The sequence below is a fragment of the Sphaerodactylus townsendi genome, linkage group LG05 (assembly GCF_021028975.2).
Source record: "Sphaerodactylus townsendi isolate TG3544 linkage group LG05, MPM_Stown_v2.3, whole genome shotgun sequence".
NCBI classification, from domain to species: domain Eukaryota; kingdom Metazoa; phylum Chordata; class Lepidosauria; order Squamata; family Sphaerodactylidae; genus Sphaerodactylus; species Sphaerodactylus townsendi.
In genome coordinates this window covers 133,894,407-133,916,963 of record NC_059429.1, presented here as the reverse complement: position 1 = coordinate 133,916,963, position 22,557 = coordinate 133,894,407, and positions in this window count along the sequence as shown.

The window sequence follows — 22,557 nt, the reverse complement described above, 5'->3', positions numbered from 1 at the left end:
GGTCTGGCTAGTTTAGCTTTCTGTCTTCCATGATGGTCAAATGGATGTCTCCAGCGGTGGGATCCAAAAATTTTAGTAACAGGTTCCCATGGTGGTGGGATTCAAACTGTGGCGTAGCGCCAATGGGGCTGGGTGGGGCACAACCGGGATGTGGCCGGGCATTCCGGGGGTGGGGCATTCCTGGGCGTGGCTGTGGCAAGGATGCAACCGCTGCGCCAGTCCTTGGGCGGGAAACGAATGCACGCAGGCGCAGGCTGCCACGCACGCCGGCACCCCTCCTGCTAGACTGCCTCAAGTTCTGCGCGCTACTGCTGAGAGGAGGGGCGTAACTAAGGCAAAAATCACGTGGCAAAATCACCAATTAGTCACCCCCTCTTGACACACACAAATAATTAGTATCCTACTCTCGGGAACCTATGAGAACCTGCTGGATCCCACCTCTGGATGGCTCCAAGAAGCCCATAAGCAGGTCATGAAGACCTCTTCTCTGTTTGTCCACAGAGTGTGGAATTCTGCTTTGGTGAGTGGGCTGTATAGCATTCTCTATGCCCTGTTGGTGGCCCTCCTGAGGAACTGGTTGTCCACCATGTGAGACAGGATGCTGGATTAGATGGAGCCTCACTGGTCTGATCCAGTAGACCTCCTCTTATGGTCTCATGAAGGCTTTTTGCCTCTATGCCCTGTTGGTGGCCCTCCAGAGGAACTGGTTGGCCACTGTGTGAGACAGCATACTGGACTAGATGGACCCTCACTGGTCTGATCCAGTAGACCTCCTCTTATGGTCTCATGAAGGCCTCTGCCTCTATGCCCTGTTGGTGGCCCTGCTGAGGAACTGGTTGGCCACCATGTGAGACAACATGCTGGACTAGATGGATCCTCACTGGTCTGATCCAGTAGACCTCCTCTTATGGTCTCATGAAGGCCTTTGCCTCTATGCCCTGTTGGTGGCCGTCCTGAGGAACTGGTTGGCCATCGTGTGAGACAGCATGCTGGACTAGATGGACCCTCACTGGTCTGATCCAGTAGACCTCCTCTTATGGTCTCATGAAGGCCTTTGCCTCTATGCCCTGTTGGTGGCCCTCCTGAGGAACTGGTTGGCCACTGTGTGAGACAGCATACTGGACTAGGTGGAAAACTGGTTTGATCCAGTATGAGTCCTCTGATGTTCTTATGAAGGTCTCACCCTCTTTGCCCTGTTGGTGGCCCTCAAGAGGAACTCGTTGGCCAACGTGTGAGACAGGATGGTGGACTGGATGTTAGACCCCCACTGGTCTGATCCAGCAGGGGCCTTCTTAGGTTCTCAGGGAGGCTTCGGCCTCTATGCCCTGTTGTTGACCCTCCAGAGGAATTGACTGGCCGCTGAGTGAGACAGGATGCTGGATTAGACGCAACATCTTACATTGTTAAGAACATGTGGAGGCCCCAGAAGAAATGAAGCAGTTGGATGAAGATACAAAGCATCGTAAGAGGTTCTGGAGACAGCAGGCAGCACTTAAAAGCAATGTGTTGCCATAATCCTGAACACATTAGAAGCAGTAGAAGCTTTCAATAGCAACCAATGAAAGTCAGTTGTGCAGAAATCTGAAGTGTTTCATACACCAAAGCAAACGCTGGAGAGAGAGAGGGAGAGAGAGAGAGAGAGAGAGATTTCACAAAAGGGGTCTGCAGAGGCCAGGCGAGTCTGTTTGAAGAGCTTTCAACAGGCCTGAAGCTGAGGAAGCAAATCCTCAGTTACGGGCAGCCAACAGATTTCATCCCAAAGAATGTGCGAAGAGAGCTAAGCTGCGTGTTTTGGTTGAGATCACCCCCAACAGAATGTAGCTCTGGTGCTTGCTGCTCTTGTGCGAATGGAGCCATATTGCCTGTCTTCAGTGTGGCAAAGGAAGGCAGATGAGAGGGCCTCTGGAAATCTGACATTTGCCAGAAGAGGCGTCGGGTGGTGCGATGTTTGGACTGCTGTCCACATCCTTGGCAGATAAAAGGGGAGCAGCAGTGCCGTAGGAGGTTAAGAGCTCGTGTTTCTAATCTGGAGGAACCGGGTTTGATTCCCAGCTCTGCCGCCTGAGCTGTGGAGGCTTATCTGGGGAATTCAGATTAGCCTGGGCACTCCCACACACGCCAGCTGGGTGACCTTGGGCTAGTCACAGCTTCTCGGAGCTCTCTCAGCCCCACCTACCTCACAGGGTGTTTGTTGTGAAGGGGGAAGGGCAAGGAGATTGTCAGCCCCTTTGAGGAGCAGCAGTGGCGTAGGAGGTTAAGAGCTCGTGTATCTAATCTGGAGGAACCGGGTTTGATTCCCAGCTCTGCCACCTGAGCTGTGGAGGCTGATCTGGGGAATTCAGATTAGCCTGTGCACTCCCACACAAGCCAGCTGGGTGACCTTGGGCTAGTCACAGCTTCTCAGAGCTCTCTCAGCCCCACCTACCTCACAGGGTGTTTGTTGTGAGGGGGGAAGGGCAAGGAGATTGTCAGCCCCTTTGAGTCTCCTGCAGGAGAGAAAGGGGGGATATAAATCCAAACTCTTCTTCTTCTTCTTCTTCTTCCTGCAGGAGAGGAAGGGGGGAAACAAATCCAAACTCCTCTTCCTCTCTCTCTCCCTCCCTCTCTCCCTCTCTCTCTCTCTCACACCCAACAGCAGAATGTAGAGTCCCAGCAAAGAGGCTAAAGCTGCAGGAAACAGCGAGGCCTCTTCCACACAGCAAATGTATAAAGGGTTGCAGAGCCGGCATGGTGTAGTGGTTAAGAGCAGGTGCACTCTAATTTGGAGAACCGGGTTTGATTCCCCACTCTGCCACTTGAGCTGTGGAGGCTTATCTGGTGAACTAGATTAGCTTGTGCACTCCAACACATGCCAGCTGGGTGACCTTGGGCTAGTCACAGCTCTTTGAAACTCTCTCAGCCCTGCCTACCTTACAGGGTTTTTGTTGTGAAGGAGGAAGGGAAAGAAGTTTGTATGCAGCAGTGGCGTAGGAGGTTAAGAGCTCGTGTATCTAATCTGGAGGAACCGGGTTTGATTCCCAGCTCTGCCGCCTGAGCTGTGGAGGCTTATCTGGGGAATTCAGATTAGCCTGTATGTTCCCACACACGCCAGCTGGGTGACCTTGGGCTAGTCACAGTTCTTGGGCTAGTCTCAGCCCCAGCTACTTCACAGGGTGTTTGTTGTGAGGGGGGAAGGGCAAGGAGATTGTCAGCCCCTTTGAGTCTCCTACAGGAGAGGAAGGGGGGATATAAATCCAAACTCCTCCTCCTCCTCCTCCTCCTCCTCCTCCTCCTCCTTCTTCTTCTTCTTCTTCTTAAGCCCCTTTGAGTCTTCTTACAGGAGAGAAATTTAAGAATCAGCTGTTTACAAGCACCATTTTAACAACCGGTTCTGCCGAAGTGGTGCGAACCGGCTGGATCCCACCACTGATTTCACAGTATTGAATGTAAATCTGATTTAAACCTTTAAAACCTTTTACTACTGGAAAGAAAGAAACCACATGACCCCAGGTGTCTCCGAAGCTGGCGGGAGGGATATCTTGCCAGATGTCATCTTGTTTTTGACACTTTAAGGAAAATCTGTCCTTAAAATGGCCTTGGCTACAGACTGTTGTTTTCTAAGCGACTTTGACAGGTTGTCCCGAATATGTCCTTCGGCTGATCTAAACACTAAAATCTCCACCCAGGTAGGAGTTGTCTCACCATTTGGACATCATGGATTGTGCGCAGAAGTGGACTTAACCTATAAAAGGTTGGATTAAGATGGTGTTAGCTGTCACATGCAAGACTGAGCTGTTCCGCCGGGCTTTTGGGGATGCCAGCCGCTGATATGTGCACCCCTTTAAACATCGAGGCCCCTGCTGTCCCTCCTTTAGGGGAATTTTTGAATTACGGGACGCCATCTGTATTTTTATCTACATTTTACTGTATTTAATGGAAAGGTTAAAATTTGAGCGCTGCTGTTAAATTAAGGACCAGTACTATCAGTACGGAATTATTATGGTTTATTGTTTGTATTTCTGTTGTGAACCGCCCTGAGCCCTCCGGGGGAGGGTGGTATATAAACAAAATGAATGAATGAATGAATGAATGAATGAATGAATGAATGAATGAATGAATGAATGAATGAATGAATATTGATATTGATATCGATATCGATATCGATATCGATATCGATATCGATATCGATATCGATATTGATGATAATGATAATGATAATGATAATGATGATGATAATAATAATAATAATAATATTAATATTGATATTGATATTGATATTGATGATAATGATGATGATGATGATGATAATAATAAATATAAATAATATAAATAATATAAATATAAATATGAATATGAATATTAACTGAATGAATGAATAAATGAATATAAACTGAATGAATGAATGAATGAATAAATACATAAATAAATGAATAAATGAATGAATATAAATATAAATATAAATATAAATATAAATATAAATATAAATATAAATATAAATATAAATATAAATATAAATATAAATATAAATGATGGTTGACAAGTAGATCTGTATAAAAAACAGGAGCCTGGAGTTTCTGGTTGTTGCCTCTTGGGGCAAGAAACCAGCTTGTGCCCACTGTTAATGGCTCAAACAAAGTCTATACTTATCAGGTTTCTGGTCACTCATTGAGGTTGGGGCTCCAGGGATTTTCAAGGCTGGGTCACTATGGGACTGTGGAGAGGCACGGGAAACCTTTTAATGAGATCGCAGAGCAAATGAAAATGTTTTCAAGGCATTTTCACAGAAAGAATCACGAGGGAACCACATGCCAATAACACATTTTCAGGCAGGAAATAAAACGTTTAGGGCTAAAAAAAAAAAAAAAACCACGTGGAACTCCATGGAGCGAACATTTTATTTCCTGCCTGAAAATGTGTTATTTGTGTTGTGCAGAAAGGGCCAACAACTGACCCAAAAAAATCCCTTTCTGGTCAATATTCTGCTTCCGCTGTCCTTCCTTGTTGTGGACTGTTGTTTCCTTTTGCAGAGAAGAAGAGTTTGGATTGAGACCACGTTTTTCTCAGCTGTAGGAGTCTCAAAGCATCTCACAGTTGTCTTTCCTTCCTTTCCCCGCAGCTTGTAAGGCAGGTAGAGCTTGAGAGAGTTCTCAAAGACTGTACTATCTGAGACTGTTAAGGAAACAACAACTGAATGGAAAACTCCTGGTGTCCTTTTATCGCTGTGCTACAGAGAGTGTCTTCACCTCCTGCATCTGTGTATGGTTCTCCAGTTGCACAGTGGCAGATAGGAAGGCGCTCCAAAGGGTGATCACTACTGCACAGAGGATTATCGGCTGCCCTCTCCCCTCCTTGGAAGAACTCTATGATTCCCGAAGCCTAAAGAAAGCCCAAAATATTCTGAGAGACCCGTCTCATCCGGCACACTCTCTTTTTGAACTGTGACCATCCGGCAGACGAGACAGGTCTATCAAAACTAGGACAAAGAGGCTTAGAGACGGCTTCTACTCCAGAGCTGTGGCGATGCTGAACTCCGCAGCTTCGTGTTGATGTGTTTGGGGATGTGTAGGGATGGGTGGAGGAAGGGGAAAGGGAGGATGGGGTATGAGTCTGAAATGGTGTGCATCGAGGAATGCTGCTGTAAATTTCGTTGTGCGTGCATAATGACAATAAAATGCTTATGCTTATGCTTATGCTTAGAGAGTTCTAAGAGAACTGTGACTACCCTAAGTCCACCCAGCAAGCTTATTGTGTAGGAGTGGGGAATTGAACCCAGTTCTCCAGATTAGAGTCTGACACTCATATGGAAGAGCGGAGAATCAGCCTCCACTGTCCAGATTAGAGTTCAACACTCTTAACCATGACATCGTGCTGGCTCTTAAAAGAAGAAACATTTCCCTTGCAGAAAACCTCCATGCTACTCCATCCCGTTCTATTCCATCCTGTTAATCTTTGAAAACATTTCTAATTTTCCTCATCCCATTCTATTCCGTCCCTTTAATCATAGAATCACAGAGTTGGAAGAGACTCCAAGGGCCATCAAGTCCAACCCCCTGCAGTGCAGGAACACCCAATCAAAGCACTCCTGACAGGTGGCCATCCAGTCTCTGTTTAAAAACCTCCAAAGAAGGAGACTCCACCACTCTCCGAGGCAGTGAATTCTGCTGTCGAACAGCCCCGACGGTCAGGAAGTTCTTCCTAAATGTTAGGTGGAATCCCTTTTCCTGCACCTTGAATCCATTACTCTATTGGCATAGACAGCAGTACAACAATAATAGAAAACGGATGAAAAAGCATATACAATACAAAATACATGTTAGGTCGAAGGAAATCTACTGCCGTTTAGTAATTTCCAGGAGAAAGTCTGCCACTATCATACAGAGAGAAGGATCAGGGTTGTCCAACAAGTAGTGTAATCTAATTAGATCGGGGAGATCGGGTAAATGTAAAGGAGTAAGATTCACATACTTGGATCTCATTTCCTTGAATCTGAGACAGTGAAGTAATTGGTGGGCCAGAGATTCAACTGAGCCATTGTTACATGGGCACAATCTTTTAGCCTTTTCTTGCTTATTAAATCTGCCATGTAACAAGGCAGAAGGCATAACATTAAACCTGGCGAGCATTATGGCTCTCCTTTGAACAGGGTTTATTAAGCAACACAGGTAGTGTGCCAAGTGGCCCCGTTCAAATGGGAGAGAAAAATACAGGGGGGAGCACGTTTTCTTGGCTGCGGTGATTAGGGTAGAGAACTCTCTATCCAATAGTTGACCTTTTAATTTCCTATAAGCTTCTGAATAGGACAAAGGGCAAAGTGAATCCACTGACAGTCCAATAGAGGCTATTTTTTCTTCAATTATGGAAAACCAGGGGTTGGAATGGGTGTCAGAGAGCAGACGGTGGACCAGGGAATTACAGTCTGAGAGAAAATGAATTCGCAGCCAGAATCTAAAAGTCCTCAGCCAAGCGGCTGATTCCAAGGAGTTTTGACCTAACTCCTAAATCCATTACTCTGTGTCCTAGTCTCTGAGGAAGCAGAAAACAAGCTTGCTCCTTCTTCGACATGGCATCCCTTCAAATATTTAAACATAATCTTTGACAACATTTCTCATTTTCCCAATGATTCTTCCCATGTGTGTGTGATTGCGCACGATGAATCAGTCGTCCAATTGCCGAGAGACAGATGCCTTCTCCCTGGGAGTCCAAGGTAGGGGGTACCTGAATTAATAATTAGCACTACTCCTGTTTCAAGAGTGCCCGGAGGAGGAGGCAGCTGCGCGCTGTGGAGTGGCGGGGGCGGCAGGCTACAAGAGCTGAGCTACATGATACACTTGTTTACAAGCTGTCCCGGGGTGTACCACTTTGATCAGAACCACACATCAGTTCCTAGAATATTGCTCAAAAGCCAGAGAAGCTGGTTTTGTTGATGAGGGGTACCACTGGTGGTGGAGGAAGAGGCGGCTCTTGCTCCCCCCCCAAAAAGTCTCTTTTTTTCAGATCCTGAAGAGCCCCCGTGGGAAATTATTTGCATAAATGTAGAGCCGAGCGTCGAATAGTCTGAGCGCTCACAGTTCGACACAGACTCCTCCAATGAAATTCCTTCCCCGGACCTTGTTTCCGGAGGGGATTGGTCGGGAGGGTTCACTTTCTGATCTCTTGCAAGGCTCCGTTTAGCAGGGAGAAGATGCCACCGCCTGGGAAATTCGGAGCTATCGAAGGAAAATAAGATGCGGGTTGCTTACGGCAAGCCCTTGAACATGAAAAACAGCATGGATTCTTCTGGGCAGTGGGGTGTTTTTCGTTGTGCCTGAGAAACCCGGATTTGTGTTACCGTTCCAGAGACACTCACGGCAACAACCCAACACAGGAATGGTCATGTAGGGTTTGGGGAAGGGAGGGACTTGAAGAAGAAGAAGAAGAAGAAGAAGAAGAAGAAGAAGAAGAAGAAGAAGAAGAAGAAGAAGAAGAAGAAGAAGAAGAAGAAGAAGAAGAAGAAGAAGAAGAAGAAGAAGAAGAAGAAGAAGAGCAGGAGCAGTTTGGATTTATATCCCCCCTTTCTATCCTGCAGGATAGGGGCTGACAATTTCCTTGCCCTTCCCCCCTCACAACAAACACCCTGTGAGGTGGGTGGGGCTGAGAGAGCTCCGAGAAGCTGTGACTAGCCCAAGGTCATCCAGCTGGCGTGTGCGGGAGTGTACAGGCTAATCTGAATTCCCCAGATAAGCCTCCACAGCTCAGGCGGCAGAGCAGGGAATCAAACCCGGTTCCTCCAGATTAGATACACGAGCTCTTAACCTCCTATGCCACTGCTGCTCCCTTTAGTGGGTTGTAACACCATAAGGTTCACCTTCCAAAGTGGCCATTAACTGATCTCTGTTGCCCGGAGATCAGCTGTAATAGCAGGCAATCTCCAGCCACCACCTGGAGGTTGGTGACGCATGATTTCTTTGCATCCAGTATGTGATTCCTAATTGGCTGGGATGGTGCAAGGAAAGATTCCTCCCAAGTCCCAATTCTAGAGGATGTTCCTTGCCTGCCTCCGCAGACTGACAATCGCCATCTTCTATGGGAGCCAGCGTGGTGTAGCGGTTAAGAGCAGGCGGGTTCTAACCTGGAAAACCAGGTTTGATTCTCCACTCCTCCACCTGAGTGGCAGAGGCTGCTCTGGTGGACCAGATGTGTTTCCACTCTCCTATGTTCCTGCTGGGTGACCTTGGGCTAGTCACAGTTCTCTCAGAACTCTCTCAGCTCCACCTGCCTCAGAAGGTGTCTGTTGTGGGAGAGGAAGGGAAAGGAGCTTGTCAGCCACCTTGAATCTCCTTACAGGAGAGAAAGGTGGGGCATGAATCCAAACTTCTCCTCCTCCTTCTTCCTCTTCCTCTTCCTCTTCCTCCTCCTCTTCTTCACACAACACTCTGCATGTGCCAAAAGATTAGTGTGACCAGACGTCCCGATTTTGGCGGGACAGTCCCGCTTTTAAGCAATTTGTCCCGCGTCCCGCGGGGTTTTTAAAATCTCCCGATTTCTGAAAGGCTGCCGCACTGCCTTCTGGGGTGCTCCCCTTTTCCCGCCCTGCCCCCCGCTTTAAAAAGGTGAAAATCTGGTCACCTTACAAAAGATGCATGTGCCAAAAGGTGAGCAGCAGTGGCATAGGAGGTTAAGAGCGCGTGTATCTAATCTGGAGGAACCGGGTTTGATTCCCCTCTCTGCCGCTTGAGCTGTGGAGGCTTATCTGGGGAATTCAGATTAGCCTGTACACTTCCACACACGCCAGCTGGGTGACCTTGGGCTAGTCACAGCTTCTCGGAGCTCTCTCCGCCCCACCTACCTCACAGGGTGTTTGTTGTGAGGGGGGAAGGGCAAGGAGATTGTCAGCCCCTTTGAGTCTCCTGCAGGAGAGAAAGGGGGGATATAAATCCAAACTCTTCTTCTTCTTCTTCTCTGATCATTCAACATTTCAGGTTGTAATTGCCATTCATGTACAATTTATAAGCTTGGTGGGTCTGGGCCTCCACCCGCCCACGTTTGGTTCCACCTCCCTTTTCATGTACACTACTTCTCTGCTGTTCATCTGCAGTCTTCTCCGTGGCCTCCCTGATCCTTGCGTGGCCGTCCCCTGGGTCACCTCTTTATCGATTCAGCATCTGCTTAATGAATGAACACGGGCAGGAAGAAACGGCATTCAGAGCCGCAGAGGCTAAAATATCATCAGGAGGAAAAGGAGGCAGGGGAAGGATCATTGGAGCCTCCCCACTCAATTGAAGAGCCTCTCCCCAAAGATTTGGCAACGAGGGATATCTAGAGGAGCAGTTCACAGCCTGGGTTGCCAAGATCGTTCCAGCCCCCTCCGTTGCTAAGCGCCAATCAAGAGGGAGATGAACTGGGGACCTTCGCATCCATTGGCTGCCCATCACTTACTGGGTTCAGTCCCAGGGAGTGGCGATCCCATGCAAAGCCCCTTCGTGGCTTTATTACGTTCAAATCTGCATTGTCGCGTCTCTTTCTCAGTGCTATGCCACAGAAGTGAGAGCCGGCGCGGTGTCGTGGTTAAGAGCAAGTGGATTCTAATCTGGAGAACTGGGTTTGATTCCCCGCTCTGTGGCTTATCTGGTGAACCAGATGTGTTTCCGCACTCCTACATTCCTGCTGGGCCAATCACAGTTCTCTCTGAACTCTCTCAGCCCCACCTACCTCCCAAGGTGTCTGTTGTGGGGAGAGGAAGGGAAAGGAGCTTGTAAGCCACCTTGAGCCTCCTTATAGGAGAGAAAGGCGGGGTATAAATCCGAACTCTTCTTCTGGTTGTGGTGGGTTTTCCGGGCTGTGTGGCCGTGGTCTGGTGGATCTTGTTCCTAACGTTTCGCCTGCATCTATGGCTGGCATCTTCAGAGGTGTATCCCAGAGGGAAGTCTGTTACACACTGTGTCCAGTGAGAAGGGGAAATGTAGGAGTGCAGAAACACATCTGGTTCACCAGATAAGCCTCCGCCACTCAGGTGGAGGAGTGGGGAATCAAACCCGGTTTTCCAGATTAGAATCTACCTGCTCGTAACCACTACACCATGCAGGCTCTTCCTGTCTTCTTTGTGGCCCTTGAAATATGGCACCCTCTCCGATTGTATAGGCTCACCTAGAGGTCATGGTGGCCCTGCAAACTCTATGCTGGGGATAATTAGGAAAGGAGTCGATAATGAAACTGCAAGGATTGTCATGCCCTTATATAAAGCCATGGTGCGACCGCACTTGGAGTCCTGTGTTCAGGTCAGGTCGCCACATCTCAAAAAGGATATTGAACAGATAGAAAAAGTGCAGAGAAGGGCAATGAGGATGATTGAGGGACTGGAGCACCTTCCTTATAAGGAGAGGCTGCAGCGTTTGGGACTCCTTAGTTTGGAGAGGAGACATCTGAGGGGGGATAGGATTGAAGTCTATAAAATTATGCATGGGGTAGAAAATGTGGACAGAGAGAATTTTTTCTCTCTTTCTCACAATACTAGAACCAGGGGGCATTCATTGAAAATGCTGGGGGGAAGAATTAGGACTAATAAAAGGAAACACTTCTTCACGCAACGTGTGATTGGTGTTTGGAATATGCTGCCACAGGAGGTGGTGATGGCCACTCACCTGGATAGCTTTAAAAGGGGCTTGGACAGATTGATGGAGGAGAAGTCGATCTATGGCTACCAATCTTGATCCTCCTTGATCTGAGATAGCAAATGCCTTAGCAGACCAGGTGCTCAGGAGCAGCAGCAGCAGAAGGCCATTGCTTTCACCTCCCGCTTGTGAGCTCCCAAAGGCCCCTGGTGGGCCACTGCAGCAGAGTGCTGGAATAGATGGACTCTGGTCTGATCCAGCTGGCTTGTTCTTATGTTCTTATGTTCTTATGCTCCCCTGTAATAGGAATGTTTTGAACTGACAGCAAGTCACACTTGTATGCATACACTTTCCACTTTTGTAAGCTCTACGTTCACAAGATGTCCATCATACATCAGAAGCAGGTAAGACCATCACGCTTCAACCCACAATTTCTCAAAGTTGTGTGAAACTGTGTGATCCTGATTTGTGGGGGGAGGGGAGGGGAGGCTGAGCTCTGGTAAGATTCACCAAGGTCCACTCCAGTGTCCGAAGCGAGCATCGGGAGGCAAAGGCAGCTTTCTCGCTAGGAGAAACTGGTTTGCAGTAACCCTTGTGGGAAATAAGCCAGCCAAAGTGAAATTGCTTTGTGGGATCATAGCAAACAACAGCCGCAAATGCGCCGCTTTGGGCGATTGTGGAAATTCTGTCTTCCAAGCAGTGTTCCTTTCATGGCAAAACTGATTGAGTACCGGCCCCGAAGTCCTTATCAGAAAAGGGACAGAAGGAAGTCAACCCTATTAAATTTAATATTCTCTACTAAACAATTGTGCTGTAGTGGTTAAGAGCGGCAGTGGTTAGGAGCAGCAGTGGCGTAGGAGGTTAAGAGCTCGTGTATCTAATCTGGAGGAACCGGGTTTGATTCCCAGCTCTGCTGCCTGAGCTGTGGAGGCTTCTCTGGGGAATTCAGATTAGTCTGTACACTCCCACACACGCCAGCTGGGTGACCTTGGGCTAGTCACAGCTTCTCGGGGCTCTCTCAGTCCCACCTACCTCACAGGGTGTTTGTTGTGAGGGGGGAAGGGCAAGGAGATTGTAAGCCCCTTTGAGTCTCCTGCAGGAGAGAAAGGGGGATATAAATCCAAACTCCTCCTCCTCCTCCTCCTCCTCCTCCTCCTCCTCCTCCTCTTCTTCTTCTTCTTCTTCTTCTTCTCTGAAAAATCGGGTTCGATTCCTCACTCCTCCACAATAGCAGACTCTAATGTGGAGAACCGAGTTCAATTCTCTATTCTTCCAGGATAGCAGACTCCACGATACCCCAAGATCCTGACATCCGCTGAGACAGATTTCAGACTGAAGTTGCCAGAAATTTTATTGCTGTTTAATTGTCATGTTCGTTTATCAGGTTTTTATTGCCGTTTGTAGTTGTTTTTAACCTAGGTAAACCACCCGGGCTCATTCTGAACAGCATATTTATCACAAGTTGCAATCGTTATAAACGAGCTTGTTTTCCCTTTTTATTAATGGGTTCTGCTGTGCGGAATCCACTCCAGAGACATAGATATGAGGCAGGGTAGAAATATTATAAATAAATACATAAGTGGGGGCCCACAAGACTCGCAGGGGTGTCCCATCACCTGACATTGTTACCATTGCTGCTAGGGTAACAATAAGTGATTTCAGCTCAGCAACATAATGAGGTGCAGGAAGCTGACGTTCTTCAAAGCAAAAGGATTTTATTTGCAAGTGATGGTCACAGCTCGGTCAGGAGAATCGCGCCCTTGCAATGCAGTGCAAGAACTTTTATTCCCAAACTTCAAAGGGGGCAAAGGGGCAGCGAAATGGGAGGTGAGGGGGCAAGTCCCTCACCAAACACCAATAGGAAAACAAACAACTCAAAAGCAAGATACAGTTTTTACATCTCTTTCTAGATGATGGGATTACACCAAATCCCGGCTTTGTCAGTCGCTTCCTTCCTTAACGAGATCTATACGCAATGAATTGCTGAATGGAGAGCAGATAAGGTCCATTCACAAAATCCAGGTGGGCTCGCTGCCGCACCCAGCTATCTCCTCTATCAGATGGCTGTTTCCTTTGGTAATACCCTGAGGCTCCCGCCTCACGTCGTTGCAACAAAGAAAAGTTCAAACTGTCCAGTGGTGGTCCCTGCATGTCTTCCAATAGCTGGGGACCTTTGGGTGCTGGCAACAGATTTGATTTGCAAGTCCAAAGAGGGTCTTTGTCCTTGTCAAGGAGTCGGCTGGGCATTGGTCTAAGCTGCATTCCAGAGCCAACTTTCTTGTCCCTTAATACTGGACTTTTACAGGCTACTGCTTTGGCCATCAGACACAAGTTTCAAAAATAACATTTCTAAACTTAAACATTAGGGAAACCTTAAAGGGATGAACACATATACTTTCAGGCAAGACTTTTCTAAACCTAACAATAACAGAACCTTAAACTTAACTGGAGAACCTAGTCAAACTAAAATCCTAAATAGCAGGCACATCATAAATTCAACTAAAGAGGGGCTTTTATTACACCCTAGAATGGCATAAACAAGAGGGAAACCATATAGCATTGGTACAATTCATACATAAGCATTCTCTATGAGCCTTATGGAGGCTTCTGAACCACACAAGTCTCCGCGTCCGTGCATGGAGCCAGTGTAGCCAGGCAACCTGACTCAGGAAAATATTCTGTTTATTTTCCTGTGGCGGTAACAACATCTCACGGCTCCAGGCTCCCACCCCCTTCGTTAAGCCCCTCCCCCCATAGAGGGTGGGCTTAGAGTCTCTCCTGGAAGTAGCTGCTGCGGTGGCCATCTCCGGCATCTACAATTGCGGCTGCCAGGCCTAAGTGTTGTTGCCCCTGTGTTGCCCCTGCAGCCAGACCTGGAGCCACTCCCGGGGACCGTTGCCATCGCAGCCGACTCCAAGTGGATCCATGCAGAAAGGAGCTTCAAGCAGTGAAACACGGAACTTCAAGCAGGAGCAGCAGTGGCGTAGTGGTTAACAGCAGGTGTATTCTAATCTGGAGGAACCAGGTTTGATTCCCTGCTCTGCAGTTTGAGCTGTGGAGGCTTATATGGGGATTTCAGATTATTTATTTATTTATTCGATTTGATAGACCGCCCTACCCCCCGAAGGGCTCAGAGCGGTGTACAACAAAACAACAACAAACATAGTAAAAACAAATCGAATAATCCCAGTTAAAAATAATACAAAACCTTAAAACTATAGCAGCAGTATCCTTCAATAAACAGTTAATAATTAGTAACAAGAGACGTCTGGCATCACACCCCAGTGATCAGATCCTGGGAGTGGTCAAATCCTGGGAGGGGGCTGGCAGATGGTCGAATACACAGCCAGGGCACAGGGCAATAAGAGGGGTGGAATCAGCGGCCGCCGCCCCCCCCCCCCAAGCCCGGTTAGCCTGTGCATTCCAACACACGCCAGCTGGGTGATCTTGGGCTAGTCACAGTTCTTTGGAGCTCTCTCAGCCCTACCCACCTTATGGGGTGTTTATTGTGAGGGGGGGAAGGGAAAGGAGTTTGTATGCCCCTTTGAGTGTCCTATAGGAGAGAAAGGGGGGATGTAAATCCAACTCTTCTTCTTCTTCTTCTTCTTCTTCTTCTTCTTCTTCTTCTTCTTCTTCTTCTTCTTCTTCTTCTTCTTCTTCTTCTTCTTCTTCACGCCCCCTCAACGTTTCTTTGAAATGTCAGATTTTTCCGCAGACCTAGTGGTTTTCCCAAGTCTGCGGAAACATCTATTTGGATTTAGGTATCCGCAGATAGAAGAGTTTGGATTTATATCCCCCCCCCTTTCTCTCCTGTAGGAGACTCAAAGGGCCTTACAATCTCCTTGCCCTTCCCCCCTCACAACAAACACCCTGTGAGTTAGGTGGGGCTGAGAGAGCTCCGAGAAGCTGTGACTAGCCCAAGGTCACCCAGCTGGCGTGTGTGGGAGTGCACAGGCTAATCTGAATTCCCCAGATAAGCCTCCACAACTCAAGCGGCAGAGCTGGGAATCAAACCCAGTTCCTCCAGATCAGAGTGCACCTGCTCTTAGCCACTGCTCTTAGCCACTACGCCACTGCTGCTCAAAGAGCTCATGCTCAGGAATTAGATATATAGATATTCTCCCCTGTGTTTTAATGGCTGGGTTTGGGGTTTTTTTAATGTACTCTTGGTTTTAAATTCTTTCACAATGGTCTGCTTTGGATTGCTAGCCACTCCGGCGGCCCTGGTGGGGCAAAAAAATGGATTGTAAATTCTGGGCCCACCGTCCATCTCAGCAAGAGGCTATTTTTTTATATCATTACAGACTCGCCGCTTTTCTAAGTGCTGAGATGTGCAGCTGCACCGTGTCTTGGGTTTACCCTCTGGAGGAGAGAGCACTGGCTGTCATGGCATTTTGTGCAATATTTACGTTATTGGCAAATGTGCCGAGCGAAGCACACGTGGAGGGCCGTGCGGCGCTCCTCCGGGGAAACGGATTCTCTGCTTCCCCATTGGAGGGAGGGAGGGGGTACTTGAACAGAGCTACCTCTTAACCATCGCTCCCATCAAGGAAACATCTGCAGGGATGAAGGAACATAAGCCTCCTTTCATCTTTCGACCTGGCTCAAGTCCCTCCCGGCCAACGCGTTTGAACCGATTAGACCACGAACTCGCGACAATGTGTTCCTTTGTTGTCCAAATCACTGCCCGTTTATCCCAGGGAAGAACACAAAAGGAAAAACCCCAGAAAAGCACGCCAGACCTTATCTCCTAAACTCCACACAGCAGCGGTGGGATCCAAAAATTTCAGTAACAGGTTCCCATGGTGGTGGGATTCAAACAGTGGCGTAGCGCCAATGGGGCTGGGCGGGGCACGACAGGGGCGTGGCCAGGCATTCCAGGGGCGGGGCATTAATAATTCCTCTGTTACTGTACAAAAATCTTACTGTAAAAAAAATTTCCTAATTTCCAGCTGGTATCTTTCTGTCCATAATTTAAACTCATTACAGCAAGTCCTATCGTCTGCTGCCAACAGAAACAACTACTTCTCCTCTAATTGACTGCCTGTCAAATACTTAATACTTTCAAATACTTAATTTTGTTTCTAGAAATCAAAAGAAGGAGACTTTCCTTAAACCAGGAACTTTACCATGTTTCTAACACATGTTTTTAAAACAGCCCAACAGGGAGAATGATCCCGTTTTCTACCTTCGCTAACCAGCCACATAGCAAACAACAGGACTTCATGATTTTTGAACCTAATGGAATTTCTAACGGAAAAGTGGACCCAATTAGTAACCCCCTCTCTGCACACACAAATAATTAGTAACCCACTCTCGGGAACTGGTGAGAACCTGCTGGATCCCACCTCTGCCTCTGAGCAGCAGCAGCTTCCTGCTTTGCAAAAGGGAGCCCTGGGTACCTCTAGGCAAGTAGCGCCCGGGGCTCGTGCCCTGGCTTACCCCACCCTAGATACGCCAGTAAAGAGTGAAGCCTGAAGAATCAAAAGGCACAGAGCAGCATGGTTTAAAATTGGCGTCTGAGCACGTCTGTTTGTGTGTGTGTTTGTGGCATAGTGGTTAAGAGCAGGTGCACTCTAATCTGGAGAACCGGGTTTGAACCTGCTGGATCCCACCTCTGCCACACAGCCTGTGACTTGGACGTGCTTTACATGTGATTCTCAAGGGTCTTTTCCGTTCAGTCACCATGGTTGTACAGAAGATAGAAAAGGCGGGTCTAAATATGTTCGGGCCAAGTATCTGAGCAGACTGATGCCCGACCGTCCAAGATGGACGGTTGATTCACAATCACACGTCCAGTGTTTTATGATGCATGTCCCATGTAGGCCTTGGTCATGTATCAAGGTGGCAGAGACCAGGAAGTGGCTATCACGTATTGGCGCAGATATGACTAAGTCGTCAATATTATTTGTCGTTTCCATCACCATGACTCATTACGCGGGGATAAGTTAGACCTTTCTTCAAAAGGCATTTTCCTTATGAACAATCTTTCACCGGCTTTGGATTTCTCAGGGCCAAACCGGTTTTAATATCCTTCCACGTCTATATTACTCTTGACAAATGCGGCGGCTGAGGATTGGTTTTCTGAGGGCTGGCAGTCAATTTGCCTCGGGGCTGTGCAGGGAAGAAAGAAGAAGTTTAACCCTCCGTCTTCCACTCAGTTTTGCAACTTGAAATGGGTATCCCTGCGATACTGTTTGCATTTTAAAGCCAGGAAATGCATGCTTTTGAAGGATTTCTCTTTTCTCCTTTACGATGCACGGCAGGGGGCCTAGGTTTCAAATACCAAAGCCAAGTGCGGAGAAGGGCAACGAGGATGATTGAGGGACTGGAGCACCTTCCTTATGAGGAGAGGCTGCAGCGTTTGGGACTCTTTAGTTTGGAGAGGAGACGTCGGAGGGGGGATAGGATTGAAGTCTGTAAAATTATGCCTGGGGTAGAAAATGTGGACAGAGAGAACTTTTTCTCTCTTTCTCACAACACTAGAACCAGGGGGCATTCATTGAAAATGCTGGGGGGAAGAATTAGGACTAATAAAAGGAAACACTTCTTCACGCAACGTGTGATTGGTGTTTGGAATATGCTGCCACAGGAGGGGTGATGGCCACTCACCTGGATAGCTTTAAAAGGGGCTTGGACAGATTTATGGAGGAGAAGTCGATCTATGGCTTCTTGATCCTCTTTGATCTGAGATTGCAAATGCCTTAACAGACCAGATCTGAGATTGCAAATGCCTTAACAGACCAGGTGCTCGGGAGCAACAGCCGCAGAAGGCCACTGCTTTCACATCCTACCTGTGAGCTCCCAAAGGCACCTGGTGGGCCACTGCGAGTAGCAGAGAGCTGGACTAGATGGACTCTGGTCTGATCCAGCAGGCTCTTTCTTATGTTCTTAAGGCCATTGCTTTCACCTCCTGCAGGTGAGCTCCCAAAGGCACCTGGTGGGCCACTGCGAGTAGCAGAGAGCTGGACTAGATGGACTCTGGTCTGATCCAGCAGGCTCTTTCTTATGTTCTTAAGGCCATTGCTTTCACCCTCCTGTGAGCTCCTCGCGCACCCCTGGGTGGGTCAGCTGCGAGTAGCAGAGAGCGACCCACACCTGACCCTATCCCAGCTGGCGCTATGTTCTAAGGCCATTGCTTTCACCCTGCAGGTGAGCTCCCCAAAAGGCACCTGGTGGGCCATCACCGCGAGTAGCAGAGAGCTGGACCAGATGGACTCTGGTCTGATCCAGCAGGCTCTTTCTTATGTTCTTAAGGGCCATTGCTTTCACCCTGCAGGTGAGCTCCCAAAGGCACCTGGTGGGCCACTGCGCAGTAGCAGAGAGCTGGACTAGATGGACTCCCTGGTCTGATCCAGCAGGCTCTTTCCCTGTTCTTAAGGCCATTGCTTTCACCTCCTGCAGGTGAGCTCCCAAAGGCACCTGGTGGGCCACTGCGAGTAGCAGAGAGCTGGACTAGATGGACTCTGGTCTGATCCAGCAGGCTCTTTCTTATGTTCTTAAGGCCATTGCTTTCACCTCCTGCAGGTGAGCTCCCAAAGGCACCTGGTGGGCCACTGCGAGTAGCAGAGAGCTGGACTAGGTGGACTCTGGTCTGATCCAGCAGGCTAGTTCTTATGTTCTTATGTTCAAGTGGAGATTGAAGGGTTAACCTCCTCCTTTCCTTGCCTGACCCCCAGGCAAATTAAGGCCAACATCGGGATGCAAATCGCATTTTATGGACAGAATAAGATCTTTGTTGTATCTGCCTGAGCCCTCGGATTCAAGAAGAGCATCAAACAACATGTGACATTGTAATTCCATGATTAGGTATCCAATGTGAGGTTTTTGGCCCTAAATAGCCTCCAAAGGGTGGCCAGATATTTTTTTTTTATATATATATATAAACCTTTAATGGCATAATTAAAACAGCAGCAATATACCAGAAAAATGGCGACCTCAGTGTAATGATACAATCTCCAGTACAGTTATAACCGTTTGCTGATGACAGAGCACAAAAAGTGAGCCAGCGCTTCCCATACACTTGCAGAACCACAATCCAACATCGTTACCACAATTGATAGATTAATATTATCAATGGGGGGTTTTAACCACGGGTTTAGATATTTATTCCTGCCTAAACTGTAACGGCAGTGTAATATCACGCGGTTGGATTGATTCTTCGTAAGCTGAACTGCAGGGACAAAATCTTTCATTAAAAGGCACTTTCTGTATTCTGCCCTGAGTGGTAGCTGAAGGGAGAATATTGCACCTGGCAAGGGTCAGGGCTCGTCGCAATTTGGGTTCTAAGACCAAATGGAAATACTTGGCCATGGTATAGGGTTTTAATGGTATACCCAAGTGCAAGGGAGAGCAGGCCAGATATTTAACAGGGACAAAATATACCGGCTTCCCCATAGCAAATAATTACTTGGGTGTGGGTAGTATTTAGATTGAGGAGTTGCGGGAGAAAGGGTTAGGAATAAACCCAACCCCTGTACTCGTGCCACAACGGACAACCAGGTGCGTCTTTCAAAAATTCTCTTTTTAATTTTAGTTTGGGGGTTCAGAAAGGGCATGATTTTGAGTTTTTTTTTCCCTGGGGTCAGCTTATCCAGTGGTGAGATCCAAAAATTTTAGTAACAGGTTCCCATGGTGGTGAGATTCAAACTGTGGCGTAGCGCCAATGGGGCTGGGCAGGGCACGATGGGGGCGTGGCCGGGCATTCCGGGGGCGGGGCATTCCTGGGCGGAGCTGTGGCAAGGACGCAGCCGCTGCGCCGGTCCTTGGGCGGGAAACGAATGCACGCAGGCGCAGGCTGCCACGCACGCCGGTGCACCTCCTGCTAGACTGCTTCAAGTTCTGCGCGCTACTGCTGAGAGGAGGGGAGTGACTAAGGCAAAAATCACGTGGCAAAATCACCCATTAGTAACCCCCTCTCGGCACACACAAATCATGAGTAACTTACTCGGAGATCCAAGATGGCGACACTGGGGAAAGACGCTAGCTGTGCTGCTACGAAAAAAAAAACGTAGTAACTTACTCTTGGGAACCTGTGAGAACCTGCTGGATCCCACCTCTGAACTTATCCAACCCCTTGTACAACGTGGGAAATTCACAACTACCCCATTCCCACCCTCAGTGACCTCTGCTCCATTCCCAGAGAGTGGCTAAAAAGCACCCCTACAGGATCTCCAGCCAGACTAGTCCAGAGAAAAATCCCTTCCTGACTCCAATGTGGTGATCAGCATTATGGCGATGGGCGTTATGTTCCAGAAGTCTGCCTCATATTTTGGAGTTCAGGGATACTGGCACTGGAAAATCATGCCTTTAAGACCCAGCATGGTATAGTGGTTCAGAGCAGGTGGATTCTAATCTGGAGAACCGGGTTTGATTCCCCACTCCTCCACCTGAGTGGCAGAGGCTTATCTGGTGAACCAGATGTGTTTCCGCACTCCTACATTCCTGCTGGGTGACCTTGGACTATTCCATTAAGAGAACAACAGCTTTTAGAATGATAAGGATAATGGCAAATACGGAGCACTGAAGAAGGCATCGAAAAGCTTTAGTTACGCGACTAGCTTCTGCTTGCTGAACTTTTTGCTTGCTGAATACTTCTCCGCATTGCAACAAGGCTCCTTTAAATGGACTCCTGAAGGGGATCAGTAAGATTTCAGCCACGTATCCAGAATAACATCATACTCTTGAAGAATATACTTTGCAAATGTCAGGATAATATCCTATGACTATAGTTTTTGATACAAATATATGAAAAGCAGGATTAATACGTTGGACTGTTTTAAATGTGCACGAAACTGAGAGTGAACTGTTTTAAGCACGTGCCAAAAAATCCTTGCGCTCCTTTTAAGGAAGTCCACTTGGAATAGTAATATTATAAGCATTGTTGCACTTGTATTTCATGTACTGTAAGATTAGAAATATAAGAGGGTAATACATTGAATGCCACTTTAGCAGCATACGTGTGTCTTGTATTATATTTTCCGGTCCGTTTTTTGACACGTTCTTTGAGACGCACGTTTCCATTCATAAATTTCTTGACCTTGGACTATTCACAGTTCTCTCTGAACTCTTTTAGCCCAACCTGCCTCACAAGGTGTTTGTTGTGGGGAGAGGAAGGGAAAGGAGCTTGTAGGTCACCTTGAGTCTCCTTACAGGAGGGAAAGGTGGGGTATAAATCCAAATTCCTCCTCCTCCTCCTCCTCCTCCTCCTCCTCCTCCTCCTCTTCTTCTTCTTCTTCTTCTTCTTCTTCAGTCTTAAAGGCAAACAGTCTTGTGTTTCTGTCAACTAAAGCAAGGAGTGGATCTTTACTATATAGTCAATTTATGCACAGAATGGTGGAGTAATTAGAGTGTTGGACTAGTATCTGCAAGATCCCCATTTGCGATTGCAGCTTGCTGGATGACCTTGGGTCAGTCACAAACTCTCCCTCTAACCTTCCTTGCAGGGTTGTTGTGAAAATAAAAAAGGGGAGAAGAATTTATGTTAGCTGTTTTGAGGGGAAAGGCAGGTTATGAATAAATAACTAGATGACAATCTGTGCATGTGTGTTGAAAAATCACGAAAGGTTCACAAGATGCATAATATATTACTATGTGGAATTCACTTGTAATCAAGAAAATCACAGAATCCACTCACGGGTTCTACTAAGTTAGCGAACACATATAATTGCAGGAGGGGTTAGTCTCAGGTTTTGCTAAGATAGATAATGCTTATAATAAGAAAAATCCCAAGCCGCTGTCCAGTCCTGGGGGAGGAGGGAGATAGTGCAAAACTTGTAAATGAATCCTAATTCAGCTGTTTCACACTGAAGTCTCCCTTTGAATTTTTTTTAAAAAGAATGTTTGTTTTAGAATGGTTATGTTCAGGTCAGAGCCCTGGTTTCTGAGCCATATGGGTGAAGACGCCTGTATTAGCCATCACCCAGCCTTGGTCACTGCAAAAGATTTAACCCGCAGGCTTTCATTCATTCATTCATTCATTCATTCATTCATTCATTCATTCATTCATTCATTCATTCATTCATTCATTCATTCATTCATTCATTCATTCATTAGATTTTAACCCGCCCATCCCCGAAGGGCTCTGGGCGGCGTACCACAGGCCTGCAACAACAATACCTAATAACATTAAACACAGCAGGCTAAAAACAACATTTTACACATAATAACTAAGTTAACTTAAAACCATTTGTTTGTTTGTAATCCACCTGGTCTCCTATTTGTGGCGCATCATGCTGAGTTTAGCCTGAACAAATCAATCCATCAGCATCTAATTCATGTGACTGTACATGGAGACTGCTGTGTGCTTCTGCCTTCTGAAAGGGGTTGGGCTAGATGGCCTCTGAGGTTCCTTCCAGCCACATGCCGGCAAGAGAGACAGCATTCCCTTCGCATCTGCTGCGACGGACATGAAACAGTTAGCAAATGGATTCCTCCAGCTGGCTTTGAGTGTGATTAACAGCTGCGGGAGAGAAAGGCAGAGCGCGGGGTC